We start from the raw sequence: 22,258 nt of genomic DNA on the forward strand, positions 1-22,258 counted from the left end.
CAATTTTCAGTTCCACAAACATGATCTCACTTTAACTTCAAATCAGTTTTAAAACCATACTGATGTGTTTACAACTGTTTTGTGCAAGATACGAAAACAAATCAGAAATATTATTGTACTATAGTATGGTAAATTTTCATGGAGGTTCAGTAATAATGAAAAGTTCATACATATTCTCCACAATTTCTGTCTCGTGTACGACATGGAAGTCCTTACCTCAATGTCATGTTTACTGTTTGCCCACAATTAATGTTCTTTTTCTTTCAGTATTTTGTGATGCCTTATGCCTCACTCACTCCACTGGACTTATGCCCATCTTTCAGCATTATTAATACATTTTTTTCATTTCAATTAACATTCTACAACAAATGCAAAAAAATTATGTTGTTGTTTTCCAAATGAACAATTTGGGGTCTTAGAGTCATAATGATATATCCACAAAAAGTGTGTTTTGAGATGAAGGCAAAAGAAATTATGGAACCATACAAACACTGTCACTGCTACCACCAAATTCACATTTCTGATAATTGCTTTTGCTCTCTCAGTCTATCGTAATCTCTCTGACATAACAATTTTATACATACATATGCGTTCACTTGTATGTTTTCCTAACTACAACTTGTTCTTGATACCACCTGTTGTTTTACCATTTGCACAAGTTCCATTACAGTTATTTATCAGAGAGAGCAAATATGGTTATGAAATCTCTGAAATTATCTGAATTGTTCAGCATAATTATAATCCCTGCTAATGGAAAGCAAAGTAGTTTTTTTCTGTAACTCTATAACAACAGAAATTTTAGCCATAAACTTTTTTGTGGATCAACAAACAGTCTTAACTCTGAAACAAAGTTTCTTGTTTGTGAATTAGCAAGATTGATTTTAGTTTAACATTTCACGAACATCACAGTTACTGAAGATCAAGCTTTCAGCCATGCTGTTCTTTACAAAATCCTTTCCGCATTCACATGATGTGCTTCTGGAAAGCTAAAGGGGAAGTCTAAATCACAATGGGCATACGGAGATCTTAAAACCCTTCCTCCCTGTTACGAGGCCCCTGTCTTAGTCTGCACCACATAGGCTAATATGAAAGCAATATAAGAAGTATGCTACACTGGACAGCTGTCATAATCCCCATTCACTGTTACCAAGAAGGATAATATATGGTAATTTTTAATCTCAACAATATTTCAAAGGCACAGCTTAAACTGCAATCGTCTATATCAAAAGCAAGCCACTGTCGGGATATTTCATACATTTTTTACAATAGTAAGACAAGTCACCCACAAAAAATTAAAAAACTTCAGTTCGTCATTAGACTGCTGCACTGCAACAGCATACATCATTATAGTCGTATTTTGCACTATTTTGTGAAAACACATGATGCTGGCAGAAAAAAATTAAGTGTCTAAAAATATGTTCAGATCATTATTTACCTTTAATTAAATGACCTCATGATGTTAAGTAAAGTCTTCTATAAGTTTTCACAGTGCATCTCCAGAATGTAGAGCATAATAAGGCACGTAAATATGCATTAATGGAAACTTTACACATTAAAAGTAATTTTTGCATGTTTTACATTACTGCCACTACGTTTTAACCCATTAGATTTTTTTAGTTGTTTACCACTCTTTACACAGTTTCCCACCTTACAAGCCTCTCAATCCTTGCATAAGCCTTCTCACAAATTTCTTCATTGCATGTCCTCCCTCCTGCACATGATTTTTTCCACTGCTGCACAGGATCATCATCTTTTTTTCTTGTATAGAGGTTACCAACATGGTACTTTTCTCTGTCACTGTTCATCACTTAGTCTCATCATATGTCCGCACAATTTTAAACACTGCTTTTCCACCTCTTCAATGATGTATGAAGGAGTTTTCATTCATTTCCCGATTTCTTTATTTGGGATCTTCTCCTGTCTTGAAACCATTACTTCTCAAACCATTCATTTACATAGCTTCCACCTTGTTTTGTCTTTTCCCGGGACTCTGTGTGAACAAACACTTTGTATTACTAATTCACGTAACCTTTTTTTTTCTTTTTTGTAATTTTATCTGACCAAAGGACTGCTTGTTTAGCTTGCATTGTCCTCTGCCTTATTTTTTGTTTATGGGAATCTGTAACTCCCAGATATTCCTGCTTTTGATATGCCTTAATTTTTTTTAAGGAAAAATTTATTGTTAATCTGGCCTTAATGTACGTCGGCCTTTTAAGTAATTAAACCACAGCTTTCTTTCTTTTTTTTTTTTTTTTTTTACATTCAAAAGTTTACAATCACATGATTATTAGTGAAATTTTAAAATCTTTCTTCCAATTGCATTTTCGACGAACAATTACTCTTAGTACAGACAGGCTTATTAATAATCTGCCACCATTCATTCCATGGAAACCTTGTTTTGTATCTTTTACCCCCTCCCCCAAATTAAGTTTTATGCAGCTTTACTGTATGATTACATGATGATGGCGTCCTCTTGGGTAAAATATTCCGGAGGTAAAATAGTCCCCCATTCGGATCTCCGGGCGGGGACTACTCAAGAGGATGTCGTTATCAGGAGAAAGAAAACTGGCATTCTACGGATCGGAGCGTGGAATGTCAGATCCCTTAATCGGGCAGGTAGGTTAGAAAACTTAAAAAGGGAAATGGATAGGTTGAAGTTAGATATAGTGGGAATTAGTGAAGTTCGGTGGCAGGAGGAACAAGACTTCTGGTCAGGTGACTACAGGATTATAAACACAAAATCAAATAGGGGTAATGCAGGAGTAGGTTTAATAATGAATAGGAAAATAGGAATGCGGGTAAGCTACTACAAACAGCATAGTGAACGCATTATTGTGGCCAAGATAGATACGAAGCCCACACCTACTACAGTAGTACAAGTTTATATGCCAACTAGCTCTGCAGATGACGAAGAAATTGAAGAAATGTATGATGAAATAAAAGAAATTATTCAGATTGTGAAGGGAGACGAAAATTTAATAGTCATGGGTGACTGGAATTCGAGTGTAGGAAAAGGGAGAGAAGGAAACGTAGTAGGTGAATATGGATTGGGGGACAGAAATGAAAGAGGAAGCGGCCTGGTCGAATTTTACACAGAGCACAACATAATCATAACTAACACTTGGTTTAAGAATCATGAAAGAAGGTTGTATACATGGAAGAACCCTGGAGATACTAAAAGGTATCAGATAGATTATATAATGGTAAGACAGAGATTTAGGAACCAGGTTTTAAATTGTAAGACATTTCCAGGGGCAGATGTGGACTCTGACCACAATCTATTGGTTATGACCTGTAGATTAAAACTGAAGAAACTGCAAAAAGGTGGGAATTTAAGGAAATGGGACCTGGATAAACTAAAAGAACCAGAGGTTGTACAGAGATTCAGGGAGAGCATAAGGGAGCAATAGACAGGAATGGGGGAAATATATACAGTAGAAGAAGAATGGGTAGCTTTGAGGGATGAAGTAGTGAAGGCAGCAGACGATCAAGTAGGTAAAAAGACGAGGGCTAGTAGAAATCCTTGGGTAACAGAAGGAATATTGAATTTAATTGATGAAAGGAGAAAATATAAAAATGCAGTAAGTGAAACAGGCAAAAAGGAATACAAACGTCTCAAAAATGATATCAACAGGAAGTGCAAAATGGCTAAGCAGGGATGGCTAGAGGACAAATGTAAGAATGTAGAGGCCTATCTCACTAGGGGTAAGATAGATACCGCCTACAGGAAAATTAAAGAGACCTTTGGAGTTAAGAGAACGACTTGTATGAATATCAAGAGCTCAGATGGAAACCCAGTTCTAAGCAAAGAAGGGAAAGCAGAAAGGTGGAAGGAGTATATAGAGGGTCTATACAAGGGCGATGTACTTGAGGACAATACTATGGAAATGGAAGAGGATGTAGATGAAGATGAAATGGGAGATATGATACTGCGTGAAGAGTTTGACAGAGCACTGAAAGACCTGAGTCGAAACAAGGTTCCCGGAGTAGACAATATTCCATTGGAACTACTGACGGCCGTGGGAGAGCCAGTCCTGACAAAACTCTACCATCTGGTGAGCAAGATGTATGAAACAGGCGAAATACCCTCAGACTTCAAGAAGAATATAATAATTCCAATCCCAAAGAAAGCAGGTGTTGACAGATGTGAAAATTACCGAACTATCAGCTTAATAAGTCACAGCTGCAAAATACTAACACGAATTCTTTACAGACGAATGGAAAAACTAGTAGAAGCCAACCTCGGGGAAGATCAGTTTGGATTCCGTAGAAACACTGGAACACGTGAGGCAATACTGACCTTACGACTTATCTTAGAAGAAAGATTAAGGAAAGGCAAACCTACGTTTCTAGCATTTGTAGACTTAGAGAAAGCTTTTGACAATGTTGACTGGAATACTCTCTTTCAAATTCTAAAGGTGGCAGGGGTAAAATACAGGGAGCGAAAGGCTATTTACAATTTGTACAGAAACCAGATGGCAGTTATAAGAGTCGAGGAACATGAAAGGGAAGCAATGGTTCGGAAGGGAGTGAGACAGGGTTGTAGCCTCTCCCCGATGCTATTCAATCTGTATATTGAGCAAGCAGTAAAGGAAACAAAAGAAAAGTTTGGAGTAGATATTAAAATCCATGGAGAAGAAATAAAAACTTTAAGGTTCGCCGATGACATTGTAATTCTGTCAGAGACAGTAAAGAACTTGGAAGAACAGTTGAACGGAATGGACAGTGTCTTGAAAGGAGGATATAAGATGAACATCAACAAAAGCAAAACGAGGATAATGGAATGTAGTCGAGTTAACTCGGTTGATGCTGAGAAAATTAGATTAGGAAATGAGACACTTAAAGTAGTAAAGGAGTTTTGCTATTTGGGGAGCAAAATAACTGATGATGGTCGAAGTAGAGAGGATATAAAATGTAGACTGGCAATGGCAAGGAAAGCGTTTCTGAAGAAGAGAAATTTGTTAATATCCAGTATTGATTTAAGTGTCAGGAAGTCATTTCTGAAAGTATTCGTATGGAGTGTAGCCATGTATGGAAGTGAAACATGGACGATAACTAGTTTGGACAAGAAGAGAATAGAAGCTTTCGAAATGTGGTGCTACAGAAGAATGCTGAAGATTAGATGGGTAGATCACATAACTAATGAGGAAGTATTGAATAGGATTGGGGAGAAGAGAAGTTTGTGGCACAACTTGACCAGAAGAAGGGATCGGTTGGTAGGACATGTTCTGAGGCATCAAGGGATCACCAATTTAGTATTGGAGGGCAGCGTGGAGGGTAAAAATCGTAGAGGGAGACCAAGAGATGAATACACTAAGCAGATTCAGAAGGATGTAGGTTGCAGTAGGTACTGGGAGATGAAAAAGCTTGCACAGGATAGAGTAGCATGGAGAGCTGCATCAAACCAGTCTCAGGACTGAAGACCACAACAACAACAACAACACACCTTAATCAGTTTATTTTACAATTACACATCCCAAGTGCTTCTATTCTTTTGGTATCTGGCTTATTTGTTTTCTGGGTGTATATAACAGGTCCATGTTTTACAAATTCTGAAATACGAAGTCTGACTGGAACGTTTTAAGAATGGGCTTGTAATTGTACAATGGTGGTACTTACATGCTAATGTGATGCATCTCCTTCAAAATAGTCCCCTTCTAACTGAACACACTGACTCCAACGGTGTTTCCACTTTTGGAAACATTCCCGGAAATTTTTTCCTGAAGTGTGTTAAGGACGCTCTCCATATTTGTCTAGATGTCTTCAATTGAGTCAAATCACTTCCCTTTCAGTGAAAATTTCAGTGTAGGAAAAAGGTAGAAGTCCGCAGGGGCCAAACCAGGGGAATATAGCAGTTGTGGAAGCACAAGAACTGTCATTTACTTTGGTCAAAAATTCAACAATGGACAAGGCACGATGAGACGGAGTATTGTCATGGTGCAGCACCCAACTCCTGTCTTTCCACAATGCAGGACTTTTCTTCCGCACCTTTTCATGCTAATGCTCAAGGACACATTTGTGGTATTCCTGGTCAACTGTCTGTCCTCCAGGGGTAAATTCATGCTGCACAATACCGGTAGAATCGAAAAAAATCACCAACATTGTCTTCACCTTCAACCGACTTTGCCATGCTTCTTTCGGTCGTGGTGAACCTGGAGTCTTCCACTGCGAAGACTGCACTTTGGTTCCAAGATCATATCCATATACCCATGAATCGTCACTAGTAATTACCCTATTAAACAAATCTGGGTCATTTTTAGTCTGATTAATCAGTTCTTCCAAGTCGGTATTGTCTCTGGTCACTTGACAACACTTTGGAATTTATTTTGCGGACACTTGACGCATGTTCAGATCTTCAGTTAAAATTCAATGAACTGCATAGAAACTTAAATTAAGTTCGTCAGCCATCTCCCTACTTGTAAGTCTATGATCAGAGCACACAAAGTCGGGAACTTTCACACCATTTTCATTCATTTTTGAGGTGGAAGGATGTCAGGACCATGGTTCATCTTCAAATGATTCATGGCCGTTTTAAAATCTGATGAAGCAGACAAAAACATTTGACTGGCTCAAACAATTATCTCCAAAAGCTGTTTTTAATAGTTCATAAGTCTCAGAAGCTGATTTCCCAGTTTTAAAACAAAATTTCACACGAACTTGTTGCTCTGTTTTTACGTCCATTTTCATGCAGACAGAATCCGGCAACAAGCCCTAACTGACCCGCACTCAACCAGCTCCCACAGTAAAATGAATAAAGGAAATGCAGTTTCCTGTCACAGGGCGTTCAAGGACAGGGCAATGACTCACTTCCCACCCTCCGTGTACCTGCCTGCCAAACCAGTAAACAGTAGCAGATCCGTTCTTAAAACTAAAATCACACCTCATATCTTGATTTTTATTTCTTTCTTTTAGATCTAATGATTATATTGCTACCAACTACTGTTCATGAAAAGTTTCAATTTCCACTCATATCACCAATTAAGTTGTTCTTAATTACCCTGATGCAAAACTGCCTGGTCAAGCTGATACCTATTTTGTCCATTTCTGACACTTTGCATGAGGGTCATTCTATGTCAATTCAACCAATTTGAGAAAATGTTCTAGCTGATAGTCTCAGATTTGGCGGAAATGTAGCACACCAATGCTACCAAGTGTGGAACACTCATGTACAAAATTATAAGTTCCCCTGCCAAATAGCTCCAGAATTACGGCTTGTGAAAGAAGGTGGTGTGACCCGCATCTGGCAATCTATCTTCAGACCCAACTTCAGGTCTTAATAACTTTGGAACTATTCCGCACAGTCCACTGAAATTTTTGCAACCCAGTAACATCCACTTAGAGAACACACTCTATGAATCAAAACACCAACAACATATTTCGGAGGGAAAATAAAAAATTCCAAAATGTGATTTAAAAAATGTAATACATTAAAAGGCACATATTGTAGGTGCCCTCTATGCCAAATATAATTTACTCAAAAATGGTATAAATTTTTTTTGTGGTAAGCTTAATGTGGCCTAAACACACGCAGAACTCATCTTGCCCATATCAGTCACACAAACAGTTACTTGCACATGAAAATACAAAAATTTGAAAAATTACCTGAAAAACATGGATTTTCTAAGTGTAGTAGCACAAAACGGACAAGTGATACATGGTAGCACAAAAGGGGCAAGTGATATCCAAGCCAAATTTCAAACACTGCATAAGTGGACCATAATATAATATGTGGCAAAATTTCAACTTGTTATTGCAAGGCATCTGTGTACAATAAAAGTTGACAGAGATGTATTTGGTTATGTTTCTTTTAACACGATTTAGCAAGTAATAGTGACGATGCAGACAGCTTGTTTCAGATAAAGCTTCAGCAATTGTTGGGAACCATTAGGCAGCAGAAAGTTAAACAATTGCAGTTTCCAGGGACAGAATGAGTCATTGTTAGGCAGGAACAACAAAGGAAACAAGCAATAATTACAGGTTACTCATGTTTTTAAGAGTCTAGTTCAGACTGGTCAGTAATGTTGTGGAAAGTCAGTATGGAGGCAGAAGAGTGTACTAGTGGTGCTTTTGTTTAAACAAGTTGCAGTATTGGTAGAGCACAAGCATCTGAATGTCATAAAACAACATATGGAACAAAATGTGGCATTTGCTTTGTACTGTTTGATCTGGATGAATCAGACCAAGGTTTGTTGCTATGGAGATCTGGGATACACCCCGTGGGCACAAGAAGTACAGTTCCAGGAAACTTTAGTGTTTGTTATCATCATATGAAAGTGTTTCTGCATAAGTATTCTTTCCTACAAAGAAGTTGTTTTGATCCATTTTGGATTCATAAGAAGACAGTGAAGTGTAGCCTCAGAGTAATTGATATAAAATCAGTATTGAAAGTGAATCAGTGCATGGGACTTAACATGAAACCAGGACAAAAGTTATGTACCAGGTGTGTTACATTGCTAAAAAATGAAGAATATTCTGATAATTTACATGACAGTGATGAAGAGTATCAGCCACCTACAACCACAGCGGATGAGCAATTAAATACTTCAGTGACTGCTCTTGGTTTGTCTCTCATGAAGACACACAATGTTGGGAAAAAGACACAGGCCCAGCTATGGTAGAAGAAAACTACAAGAAGCTTAAATGTAATTAAAACAAAAAATAGCTGACACACTAATGGTGGAAGAGGAAGGACTATCTGCTCCAAAGGAACAGAAATCATGCCAGAAATGCTCTGATTTGGACAAAATTGTGCATGATTTGAAAGAAAAATGTGCCATATCCACACGTCAGAAAAAAGTAGCTATTCTTACCCTTGCACCTTCCAGCTGGTCTATTGACTACACTGCAAACGAATTCCATGTTTCTACATATATGGTAAAGCAAGCTAGGAAAATAAAAGCAACCCAAGGAGTGCTCCCACAACTTCAGCAGGCTCAGGGTAAGCAATTGAGTTCAGAAATAAAGGTACTAGTGTCGGAGTTTTATGAAAATAATGACTACAGCCGAATAATGCTTGGAAAAAAAAAGACTGTGTAATGGTGAAAATGGGAAATGTATGTGTACAGATGCAAAAAAGACTGTTGCTATGCAACATATCAGAACTATATGTAGAATTCAAGGAAAAGTATCCCAATACCAAAGTAGGTTCATCATCTTTTTTCAATCTTCGGCCAAAATGGGTTGTGCTTGTAAGTGCAAGGGCACACACAATGTTTGTGTGAGACCCATCAAAATGCTAAGCTGATGTTTGCTGCTATAAAGGATTCTGGTATGGATTACAAAGGGGCAATGAAGCTGCTAGTGTGTGACATCAGTTCCTACCAGTGCATGATACAAAGGTGTGAAATGTTTCCTGGTAAGGCAAATCTCGCAGAACACATGAATAACAAACTGTATGTTGAACTCCTTATGGATGACGATGAACTTGTTTCTTACAAACAATGGACACACATGTATTGCACAAGTCTTGAAACACAGCAAAGTACAGTGGAATATTTTGTTGAAATGTGTTGTCAAAAAATGGACAAACAGACCACACACAGCTTCACAGCAACAGCACAATTGGCTTATCTCCAGTTTTGTAAGGATAATTTGAAACAAGATGAAATTTTAGTAATACTAGACTTTTCTGAAAATTATGCAGTTATAGTTCAAGATGCCATCCAAGGATATAAGCCATCGAAGGATATCATTGGGACAACAGTCAAGAAACTCTCCAGCCATTTTCGATTTACTACAGAGGTGAATCAGGTTTAGATTAGATTAGATTTACTTTAATTCGAATTGATCCGTAGTGAGGAGGTCCTTCAGGATGTAGAACATGTCAGAAAAACAACACTACATGACAAATACTTACAATTAAAACAAATAAGCTAATGTACCATTCCACAGGCCCCAAGTGGAATGATCGTCATTTTTTTAATGAACACTATATGAAAGAGTCATTTTACAAACACTAATGCACTGAATTTAAAATAAAAAAGTTTTTTATTTATTTACAAGGTAATAAACTTGTAATACAACTACTATAATACTTATTTACAATGAACACATTACTGCACTGAAATGGTGCAGCTGGTTTTACTGAGAAATTCATCAATGGAGTAGAAGGAGTTGGCCAGCAATAAATCCTTTAGGCTTCTCTTAAACTGAATTTCATTGGTTGTTAAGCTTTTTATGGCTGCTGGCAAGTTATTGAAAATGTGTGTTCCTGAATAATGCACACCTTTTTGTATAAGACTAAGTGACTTTAAATCCTTGTGAAGATTACTCTTATTTCTAGTATTGATTCCATGAATTGAGCTGTTGGTTTGAAACAGTGATATATTTTTAATGATAAATTTCATTAAGGAATAAATATATTGGGAAGCAGTAGTTAGTATCCCTAGTTCCCTAAACAGGCTTCTGCAGGATGTTCTTGAGTTCACACCAAATATAACTCTTACTGCACATTTTTGTGCCATAAAACCTTAGCTTGGCTTGATGAATTACCCCAAAAAATAATCCCATATGACATTATGGAATGAAAGTAAGCATAGTATGCCAGCTTTTTCAGTTTCATATCCCCTATGTCTGACACAATTCGCATTGAAAATAGAGATTTGTTAAGTCGCTTCAGCAGTTCTGTGGTGTGCTCCTCCCAGCTCAATTTATTATCAACCTGTAATCCCAAGAATTTAACACTGTCCACTTCTCCTATCTGCTTGTCATCGTATGTTAGGCATATACTCGTGGGACACCCCTTACAAGTTCTGAACAGTTTAGTGACAAAGAATTGGCTAGAAACCAGTGATTAATGTCCACAAATATTATATTAGCTGATCTTTCTAAGACTACACTTGATTTGTTATTTATTACAATGTTTGTATCATCGGCAAACAAAACGAACTTGGCATCTGGTAATGTTAATGATGAAATGTCATTGATATACACAAGAAAAAGTAAGGGCCCCAAAATGGATCCTTGGGGGACCCCACATGAAATTAGTTCCCAGTTGGATGATGCCTGATAGCTTGACACATGTCTCTTTCCTAATAACACCCTTTTGTTTCCTGCCAGAGATATAAGATTTGAATCATTTTGCAGCATTTCGTGTTACACTATAATATTCTAATTTACTTAAAAGGATATGGTGATTTACACAGTCAAATGCCTTTGACAAATCACACAATATACCAGTTGCCTGCAATTTTTTGTCTAATGAATTAAGCACATTTTCACTGCAGGTATAGATAGCCTTCTCAATATCAGAACCCTTTAGAAATCCGAACTGTAACTTTGACAGTATGTTATTTGAGATAAGATGGTTATAAAGCCGATTGTACATTGCTTTTTTCTAAAATTTTTGAGAATGCTGGCAACAGTGAAATTGGATGGAAATTTCATGCTATTTCTTTATCTCCCTTCTTAAACAGTGGCTTAACTTCAGCATATTTTAACCATTCAGGAAATATTACACTGATAAACGACTGGTTACACAGAAAGCTTAATATCTTACTTAGCTCAGAATCAGGTTCTTTAATTAACTTTGTTGATATTTCATCATATCCACTAGATGTTTTTGATTTTAAAGATTTTATGGTGGACATTATTTCTGCTGGGGTGGAGAGGGTCAAATTCATATTATGGAAGTTACTTGAAATGTCTGGTCTGAGGTATTCCATAGCAGCATCTACAGAACCTGACAACTCCATCTTTTCAGTAACAGTTATAAAATGTTTGTTAAAAAGTTCTGCAACACTATACACATCTGTCACCGATGATGTAGCAAATTACTCTTAATGCTATTTGTTCCTCTTCATGTCTGGTTCGACCAGTCTCTTCCTTCACTATATCCCATATTGTCTTTATTTTGTGATCTGATATGACTATCTTTTTCTTGTAATATATTTTACAGTCTTTAATATTTTGTAGTATTTCTTGTAATGTGCTATAGCATCAACATCGGAACTGTTTCGGATTGACACATACAGTTTTCTTTTTGTTTTACGAGATACCCCTATTCCTTGAGTAATCCGTGGCTTCTTTGTAGACTTTGCTCTAACCTTGGTAAGTTTTGAGGGAAAACAGTATTCGAATAATGTAAGCATTTTGGTTCAAATGGCTCTGAGCACTATGGGACTTAACATCTATGGTCATCAGTCCCCTAGAACTTAGAACTACTTAAACCTAACTAACCTAAGGACATCACACAACACCCAGTCATCACGAGGCAGAGAAAATCTCTGACCCCGTTGGGAATCGAACCAGGAAACCCGGGCGTGGGAAGCGAGAATGCTACCACACGACCACGAGCTGCGGACTGTAAGCATTTTATTAGCAAAAGTGTTATATTTTTCATTCATGCTATGAGCACTGTAAACATCAGCCCAGTGAATGTCTCTGAGGAATGTCCTAAAATAATCAATTTTTGGCTTATTGATTACCCTCTTGAGCTCAGATTTAACAGATTTTATATCCTGTTCAGTATTAACATTTAACAGAAGGAACTGCATTTCATGGTCTGAGAGGCCATTGACTATTGGTTTTGTAATATAATTTTGTTCACTGGACTTTTCTATAAAGATATTATCAATGGCTGTTTGTGTGCAATTGGCTACCCTAGTGGGGAACTTTATATTGGGAATTAAGTTGAATGATAGTGTTACTAACTCAAATAAGTTCTTACTGGGAGAGTCTTTAAGGAAATCTACATTGAAATCACCAGTAACCACTATTTCTTTGTTTTTGGTTGTGGTTTACAAACAGATTAAAGTTACCTGCAGGTTCTCAATATACACTTAATATTATGAAGGATTTTTTGTGAAATTCTACTTCTGTTGCACATGCTTCCATATGCTGTTCTAGGCAAAATTTATGAATGTCTATGTTCTTAAATTTATGACAGTTCCTGATGAGTGTGGCAACTACTCCTTTCTCCATTTCTGATCTACAAAAGTTAGATGCTAACCTAAACACTGTAACACTTAAAAGTTCTATACCAGTGGTCACATGATGTTCAGAGAGGCAGATTATGTCAGCTGGGTTTGAAGACTCTAATTCATCTATACAGATTGTTAATTCATTAATTTTATTTCCCAGTCCTCGAATATTTTGATGCAATAAAGATAGCAGACATTTCACAATGACTGAGTTAAAATTGGGTACAGTTAAAATATCTGCTGACTGTTGAAAATTCTTAACCAATAGCTGTTTTCTCAAACTGAAAGTTTCTCTCAGTTTTAACCTCTCTTAAAATTTGGTTTCTTTCTGTCCTCCCTACCCTAAAAAAGAGTCTTTTCTGAACTCTATAACCACTGGTATTTTACCACTCATGACAGTGCCTCCCCCCTTTAACTTTCCTGCTATTTTCCCAGCCAATTTACCCTTCCCCTTCCTGTTGAGGTGAAGGCCATGCCTAGTATAATCCCATCTATTGAGAGAACCAACAGGAACCACACCAATGTGTGACCCTACATCCGACATAAGCAGCCGTTCCAGCTCCAAATTAACTCTCTTGACAGAAGAGTTCAAATGAGGTCGGTCATGGCGCTCAATAACAGATACAAACTCAACACTAGTATGCTTTGATGCTGATGCAATCTTTGCCAGGTCACACTCTACACTGTATTCAGGATCTCTGTCAATACTGTTACCTGCCCCACCCACTATAACCACAGTGTCTTCCTTAGTGAAATCTTTACAAAGTGATCCTAAATCCTCTGTCACCTGCTCCATACCCGCACTAGGTTTAAAAAAATTGGTGACCTAGTATTCTGATCCTAGTTCATCCGGCAAAAGTTGGCCAACACCTCTTCCATGGGAACTACCTAAGAACAACACTTTCTTTCTCTTTACTGATTTCCTTACATTCTTTCTTTTCAATTTGCTGCTGAAAGTTTGTTGTGTCCTGTCTACAACTGCAACTGCTTGAGGTTCACCAGCTTCTAACTGAAGCAACAGATCAAATCTATTTTCCACATTCACCACAAAGCTGTCAGAAAAAGTTCTAGGCCTGTTCCTCCTGTTGCCACTTCCCACCTCTCTCTACCCTTTTCCCTCCTTAACCTGTCAATATCTCCCCTGGCCTTGTCTACCTCAGCCTGAAGGGCGGCAATTTCCCCTCCTGTTCTAGTATCTTCCTATCTCTACTACAAATCCTACAAAACCACTGATGAGTCTCATTTACTTCCCCTATTCCCACGCCACTACAGTCACCCACACGGAAAAAACTACAGCACCCATCACACCAAAGCCCCGACCTAACAATCCTACGGCAAGTCAAGCACTTTCCACTCATGATAAACGTAATAGTTTATTAAGAATAAGTCAATTAAATTACAGATAAACACGAAAATATGGTTCCACAAATTTGGCCTATACGCAAATTTGTGTAAACAAAAACAACAGTGCAAAGTTTCTGAAACAACAACTTAAACTTTACGCTACTTTCCGGAAGTGCTAGTTAAATAATGAAGAGGTACGCTAAGTTAAATTGCTGGAGAGAGCAAAGAACAACTAAACTAAATTCTATAGATTTGCTGCGGCAAAACGTAAACAGAAAATACAACTGTACGATCTTTTCGCGTTTTCTGCTACATTACATAAAGAAAAATGAAACCTTTAATGGTTCACTTAAAAGTCACACTGATACACCTATTTACCACGTAATCAGTACTAAACTGTATGTTTTATAATCTAAAATAACTTATCTGTACGAGAACACCAAAACTTGCGCTAGTCGCCTGGCTCAGGTCTTTACTATAGAGGTGAATCAGGTGATGTGTCTCTGCATTTTTAGTGACTGTTTAATTCATGATGCCATTGCAGTTAATGCCCACATTCGCACTGTCATGGCATGTGTGAAAAACAAGCTGCCTCACATACATTTTGTGAAATACTTCAGTGATGGGGCAGCTAGTCAGTACAAAAACTGTAAAAATCTCAAAAATTTATGTATGAGTCTCATTTACTTCCCCTATTCCCAAGCCACTACAGTCACCCACACGGAAAAAACTACAGCACCCATCACACCAAAGCCCCGACCTAACAATCCTACGGCAAGTCAAGCACTTTCCACTCATGATAAACGTAATAGTTTATTAAGAATAAGTCAATTAAATTACAGATAAACACGAAAATATGGTTCCACAAATTTGGCCTATACGCAAATTTGTGTAAACAAAAACAACAGTGCAAAGTTTCTGAAACAACAACTTAAACTTTACGCTACTTTCCGGAAGTGCTAGTTAAATAATGAAGAGGTACGCTAAGTTAAATTGCTGGAGAGAGCAAAGAACAACTAAACTAAATTCTATAGATTTGCTGCGGCAAAACGTAAACAGAAAATACAACTGTACGATCTTTTCGCGTTTTCTGCTACATTACATAAAGAAAAATGAAACCTTTAATGGTTCACTTAAAAGTCACACTGATACACCTATTTACCACGTAATCAGTACTAAACTGTATGTTTTATAATCTAAAATAACTTATCTGTACGAGAACACCAAAACTTGCGCTAGTCGCCTGGCTCAGGTCTTTACTATAGAGGTGAATCAGGTGATGTGTCTCTGCATTTTTAGTGACTGTTTAATTCATGATGCCATTGCAGTTAATGCCCACATTCGCACTGTCATGGCATGTGTGAAAAACAAGCTGCCTCACATACATTTTGTGAAATACTTCAGTGATGGGGCAGCTAGTCAGTACAAAAACTGTAAAAATCTCAAAAATTTATGTATGAGTCTCATTTACTTCCCCTATTCCCAAGCCACTACAGTCACCCACATGGAAAAAACTACAGCACCCATCACACCAAAGCCCCGACCTAACAATCCTACGGCAAGTCAAGCACTTTCCACTCATGATAAACGTAATAGTTTATGTCTGACACAATTCGCATTGAAAATAGAGATTTGTTAAGTCGCTTCAGCAGTTCTGTGGTGTGCTCCTCCCAGCTCAATTTATTATCAACCTGTAATCTCAAGAATTTAACACTGTCCACTTCTCCTATCTGCTTGTCATCGTATGTTAGGCATATACTCGTGGGACACCCCTTACAAGTTCTGAACAGTTTAGTGACAAAGAATTGGCTAGAAACCAGTGATTAATGTCCACAAATATTATATTAGCTGATCTTTCTAAGACTACACTTGATTTGTTATTTATTACAATGTTTGTATCATCGGCAAACAAAACGAACTTGGCATCTGGTAATGTTAATGATGAAATGTCATTGATATACACAAGAAAAAGTAAGGGCCCCAAAATGGATCCTTGGGGGACCCCACATGAAATTAGTTCCCAGTTGGATGATGCCTGATAGCTTGACACATGTCTCTTTCCTAATAACACCCTTTTGTTTCCTGCCAGAGATATAAGATTTGAATCATTTTGCAGCATTTCGTGTTACACTATAATATTCTAATTTACTTAAAAGGATATGGTGATTTATACAGTCAAATGCCTTTGACAAATCACAAAATATACCAGTTGCCTGCAATTTTTTGTCTAATGAATTAAGCACATTTTCACTGCAGGTATAGATAGCCTTCTCAATATCAGAACCCTTTAGAAATCCGAACTGTAACTTTGACAGTATGTTATTTGAGATAAGATGGTTATAAAGCCGATTGTACATTGCTTTTTTCTAAAATTTTTGAGAATGCTGGAACAGTGAAATTGGATGGAAATTTCATGCTATTTCTTTATCTCCCTTCTTAAACAGTGGCTTAACTTCAGCATATTTTAACCATTCAGGAAATATTACACTGATAAACGACTGGTTACACAGAAAGCTTAATATCTTACTTAGCTCAGAATCAGGTTCTTTAATTAACTTTGTTGATATTTCATCATATCCACTAGATGTTTTTGATTTTAAAGATTTTATGGTGGACATTATTTCTGCTGGGGTGGAGAGGGTCAAATTCATATTATGGAAGTTACTTGAAATGTCTGGTCTGAGGTATTCCATAGCAGCATCTACAGAACCTGACAACTCCATCTTTTCAGTAACAGTTATAAAATGTTTGTTAAAAAGTTCTGCAACACTATACACATCTGTCACCGATGATGTAGCATATTACTCTTAATGCTATTTGTTCCTCTTCATGTCTGGTTCGACCAGTCTCTTCCTTCACTATATCCCATATTGTCTTTATTTTGTGATCTGATATGACTATCTTTTTCTTGTAATATATTTTACAGTCTTTAATATTTTGTAGTATTTCTTGTAATGTGCTATAGCATCAACATCGGAACTGTTTCGGATTGACACATACAGTTTTCTTTTTGTTTTACGAGATACCCCTATTCCTTGAGTAATCCGTGGCTTCTTTGTAGACTTTGCTCTAACCTTGGTAAGTTTTGAGGGAAAACAGTATTCGAATAATGTAAGCATTTTGGTTCAAATGGCTCTGAGCACTATGGGACTTAACATCTATGGTCATCAGTCCCCTAGAACTTAGAACTACTTAAACCTAACTAACCTAAGGACATCACACAACACCCAGTCATCACGAGGCAGAGAAAATCTCTGACCCCGTTGGGAATCGAACCAGGAAACCCGGGCGTGGGAAGCGAGAATGCTACCACACGACCACGAGCTGCGGACTGTAAGCATTTTATTAGCAAAAGTGTTATATTTTTCATTCATGCTATGAGCACTGTAAACATCAGCCCAGTGAATGTCTCTGAGGAGTGTCCTAAAATAATCAATTTTTGGCTTATTGATTACCCTCTTGAGCTCAGATTTAACAGATTTTATATCCTGTTCAGTATTAACATTTAACAGAAGGAACTGCATTTCATGGTCTGAGAGGCCATTGACTATTGGTTTTGTAATATAATTTTGTTCACTGGACTTTTCTATAAAGATATTATCAATGGCTGTTTGTGTGCAATTGGCTACCCTAGTGGGGAACTTTATATTGGGAATTAAGTTGAATGATAGTGTTACTAACTCAAATAAGTTCTTACTGGGAGAGTCTTTAAGGAAATCTACATTGAAATCACCAGTAACCACTATTTCTTTGTTTTTGGTTGTGGTTTACAAACAGATTAAAGTTACCTGCAGGTTCTCAATATACACTTAATATTATGAAGGATTTTTTGTGAAATTCTACTTCTGTTGCACATGCTTCCATATGCTGTTCTAGGCAAAATTTATGAATGTCTATGTTCTTAAATTTATGACAGTTCCTGATGAGTGTGGCAACTACTCCTTTCTCCATTTCTGATCTACAAAAGTTAGATGCTAACCTAAACACTGTAACACTTAAAAGTTCTATACCAGTGGTCACATGATGTTCAGAGAGGCAGATTATGTCAGCTGGGTTTGAAGACTCTAATTCATCTATACAGATTGTTAATTCATTAATTTTATTTCCCAGTCCTCGAATATTTTGATGCAATAAAGATAGCAGACATTTCACAATGACTGAGTTAAAATTGGGTACAGTTAAAATATCTGCTGACTGTTGAAAATTCTTAACCAATAGCTGTTTTCTCAAACGGAAAGTTTGTCTCAGTTTTAACCTCTCTTAAAATTTGGTTTCTTTCTGTCCTCCCTACCCTAAAAAAGAGTCTTTTCTGAACTCTATAACCACTGGTATTTTACCACTCATGACAGTGCCTCCCCCCTTTAACTTTCCTGCTATTTTCCCAGCCAATTTACCCTTCCCCTTCCTGTTGAGGCGAAGGCCATGCCTAGTATAATCCCATCTATTGAGAGAACCAACAGGAACCACACCAATGTGTGACCCTACATCCGACATAAGCAGCCGTTCCAGCTCCAAATTAACTCTCTTGACAGAAGAGTTCAAATGAGGTCGGTCATGGCGCTCAATAACAGATACAAACTCAACACTAGTATGCTTTGATGCTGATGCAATCTTTGCCAGGTCACACTCTACACTGTACTCAGGATCTCTGTCAATACTGTTACCTGCCCCACCCACTATAACCACAGTGTCTTCCTTAGTGAAATCTTTACAAAGTGATCCTAAATCCTCTGTCACCTGCTCCAGACTCGCACTAGGTTTAAAAAAATTGGTGACCTAGTATTCTGATCCTAGTTCATCCGGCAAAAGTTGGCCAACACCTCTTCCATGGGAACTACCTAAGAACAACACTTTCTTTCTCTTTACTGATTTCCTTACATTCTTTCTTTTCAATTTGCTGCTGAAAGTTTGTTGTGCCCTGTCTACAACTGCAACTGCTTGAGGTTCACCAGCTTCTAACTGAAGCAACAGATCAAATCTATTTTCCACATTCACCACAAAGCTGTCAGAAAAAGTTCTAGGCCTGTTCCTCCTGTTGCCACTTCCCACCTCTCTCTACCCTTTTCCCTCCTTAACCTGTCAATATCTCCCCTGGCCTTGTCTACCTCAGCCTGAAGGGCGGCAATTTCCCCTCCTGTTCTAGTATCTTCCTATCTCTACTACAAATCCTACAAAACCACTGATGAGTCTCATTTACTTCCCCTATTCCCACGCCACTACAGTCACCCACACGGAAAAAACTACAGCACCCATCACACTAAAGCCCCGACCTAACAATCCTACGGCAAGTCAAGCACTTTCCACTCATGATAAACGTAATAGTTTATTAAGAATAAGTCAATTAAATTACAGATAAACACGAAAATATGGTTCCACAAATTTGGCCTATACGCAAATTTGTGTAAACAAAAACAACAGTGCAAAGTTTCTGAAACAACAACTTAAACTTTACGCTACTTTCCGGAAGTGCTAGTTAAATAATGAAGAGGTACGCTAAGTTAAATTGCTGGAGAGAGCAAAGAACAACTAAACTAAATTCTATAGATTTGCTGCGGCAAAACGTAAACAGAAAATACAACTGTACGATCTTTTCGCGTTTTCTGCTACATTACATAAAGAAAAATGAAACCTTTAATGGTTCACTTAAAAGTCACACTGATACACCTATTTACCACGTAATCAGTACTAAACTGTATGTTTTATAATCTAAAATAACTTATCTGTACGAGAACACCAAAACTTGCGCTAGTCGCCTGGCTCAGGTCTTTACTATAGAGGTGAATCAGGTGATGTGTCTGTGCATTTTTAGTGACTGTTTAATTCATGATGCCATTGCAGTTAATGCCCACATTCGCACTGTCATGGCATGTGTGAAAAACAAGCTGCCTCACATACATTTTGTGAAATACTTCAGTGATGGGGCAGCTAGTCAGTACAAAAACTGTAAAAATCTCAAAAATTTATGTATGAGTCTCATTTACTTCCCCTATTCCCAAGCCACTACAGTCACCCACACGGAAAAAACTACAGCACCCATCACACCAAAGCCCCGACCTAACAATCCTACGGCAAGTCAAGCACTTTCCACTCATGATAAACGTAATAGTTTATTAAGAATAAGTCAATTAAATTACAGATAAACACGAAAATATGGTTCCACAAATTTGGCCTATACGCAAATTTGTGTAAACAAAAACAACAGTGCAAAGTTTCTGAAACAACAACTTAAACTTTACGCTACTTTCCGGAAGTGCTAGTTAAATAATGAAGAGGTACGCTAAGTTAAATTGCTGGAGAGAGCAAAGAACAACTAAACTAAATTCTATAGATTTGCTGCGGCAAAACGTAAACAGAAAATACAACTGTACGATCTTTTCGCGTTTTCTGCTACATTACATAAAGAAAAATGAAACCTTTAATGGTTCACTTAAAAGTCACACTGATACACCTATTTACCACGTAATCAGTACTAAACTGTATGTTTTATAATCTAAAATAACTTATCTGTACGAGAACACCAAAACTTGCGCTAGTCGCCTGGCTCAGGTCTTTACTATAGAGGTGAATCAGGTGATGTGTCTGTGCATTTTTAGTGACTGTTTAATTCATGATGCCATTGCAGTTAATGCCCACATTCGCACTGTCATGGCATGTGTGAAAAACAAGCTGCCTCACATACATTTTGTGAAATACTTCAGTGATGGGGCAGCTAGTCAGTACAAAAACTGTAAAAATCTCAAAAATTTATGTATGAGTCTCATTTACTTCCCCTATTCCCAAGCCACTACAGTCACCCACATGGAAAAAACTACAGCACCCATCACACCAAAGCCCCGACCTAACAATCCTACGGCAAGTCAAGCACTTTCCACTCATGATAAACGTAATACTTTATGTCTGACACAATTCGCATTGAAAATAGAGATTTGTTAAGTCGCTTCAGCAGTTCTGTGGTGTGCTCCTCCCAGCTCAATTTATTATCAACCTGTAATCCCAAGAATTTAACACTGTCCACTTCTCCTATCTGCTTGTCATCGTATGTTAGGCATATACTCGTGGGACACCCCTTACAAGTTCTGAACAGTTTAGTGACAAAGAATTGGCTAGAAACCAGTGATTAATGTCCACAAATATTATATTAGCTGATCTTTCTAAGACTACACTTGATTTGTTATTTATTACAATGTTTGTATCATCGGCAAACAAAACGAACTTGGCATCTGGTAATGTTAATGATGAAATGTCATTGATATACACAAGAAAAAGTAAGGGCCCCAAAATGGATCCTTGGGGGACCCCACATGAAATTAGTTCCCAGTTGGATGATGCCTGATAGCTTGACACATGTCTCTTTCCTAATAACACCCTTTTGTTTCCTGCCAGAGATATAAGATTTGAATCATTTTGCAGCATTTCGTGTTACACTATAATATTCTAATTTACTTAAAAGGATATGGTGATTTATACAGTCAAATGCCTTTGACAAATCACAAAATATACCAGTTGCCTGCAATTTTTTGTCTAATGAATTAAGCACATTTTCACTGCAGGTATAGATAGCCTTCTCAATATCAGAACCCTTTAGAAATCCGAACTGTAACTTTGACAGAATGTTATTTGAGATAAGATGGTTATAAAGCCGATTGTACATTGCTTTTTTCTAAAATTTTTGAGAATGCTGGCAACAGTGAAATTGGATGGAAATTTCATGCTATTTCTTTATCTCCCTTCTTAAACAGTGGCTTAACTTCAGCATATTTTAACCATTCAGGAAATATTACACTGATAAACGACTGGTTACACAGAAAGCTTAATATCTTACTTAGCTCAGAATCAGGTTCTTTAATTAACTTTGTTGATATTTCATCATATCCACTAGATGTTTTTGATTTTAAAGATTTTATGGTGGACATTATTTCTGCTGGGGTGGAGAGGGTCAAATTCATATTATGGAAGTTACTTGAAATGTCTGGTCTGAGGTATTCCATAGCAGC

General features: G+C 37.4%; 1 protein-coding gene across 1 annotated transcript in view; it reads right to left on the bottom strand.

Moving 5' to 3' along the window:
* The window catches only part of LOC124789459 (probable cytosolic oligopeptidase A), an 88,501-nt gene that overhangs the window by 53,599 nt on the left and 12,644 nt on the right, over positions 1-22,258 (bottom strand). The window lies entirely within an intron of this gene.

This window comes from Schistocerca piceifrons, chromosome 3 (assembly GCF_021461385.2).
Source record: "Schistocerca piceifrons isolate TAMUIC-IGC-003096 chromosome 3, iqSchPice1.1, whole genome shotgun sequence".
Lineage (NCBI taxonomy): Eukaryota > Metazoa > Arthropoda > Insecta > Orthoptera > Acrididae > Schistocerca > Schistocerca piceifrons.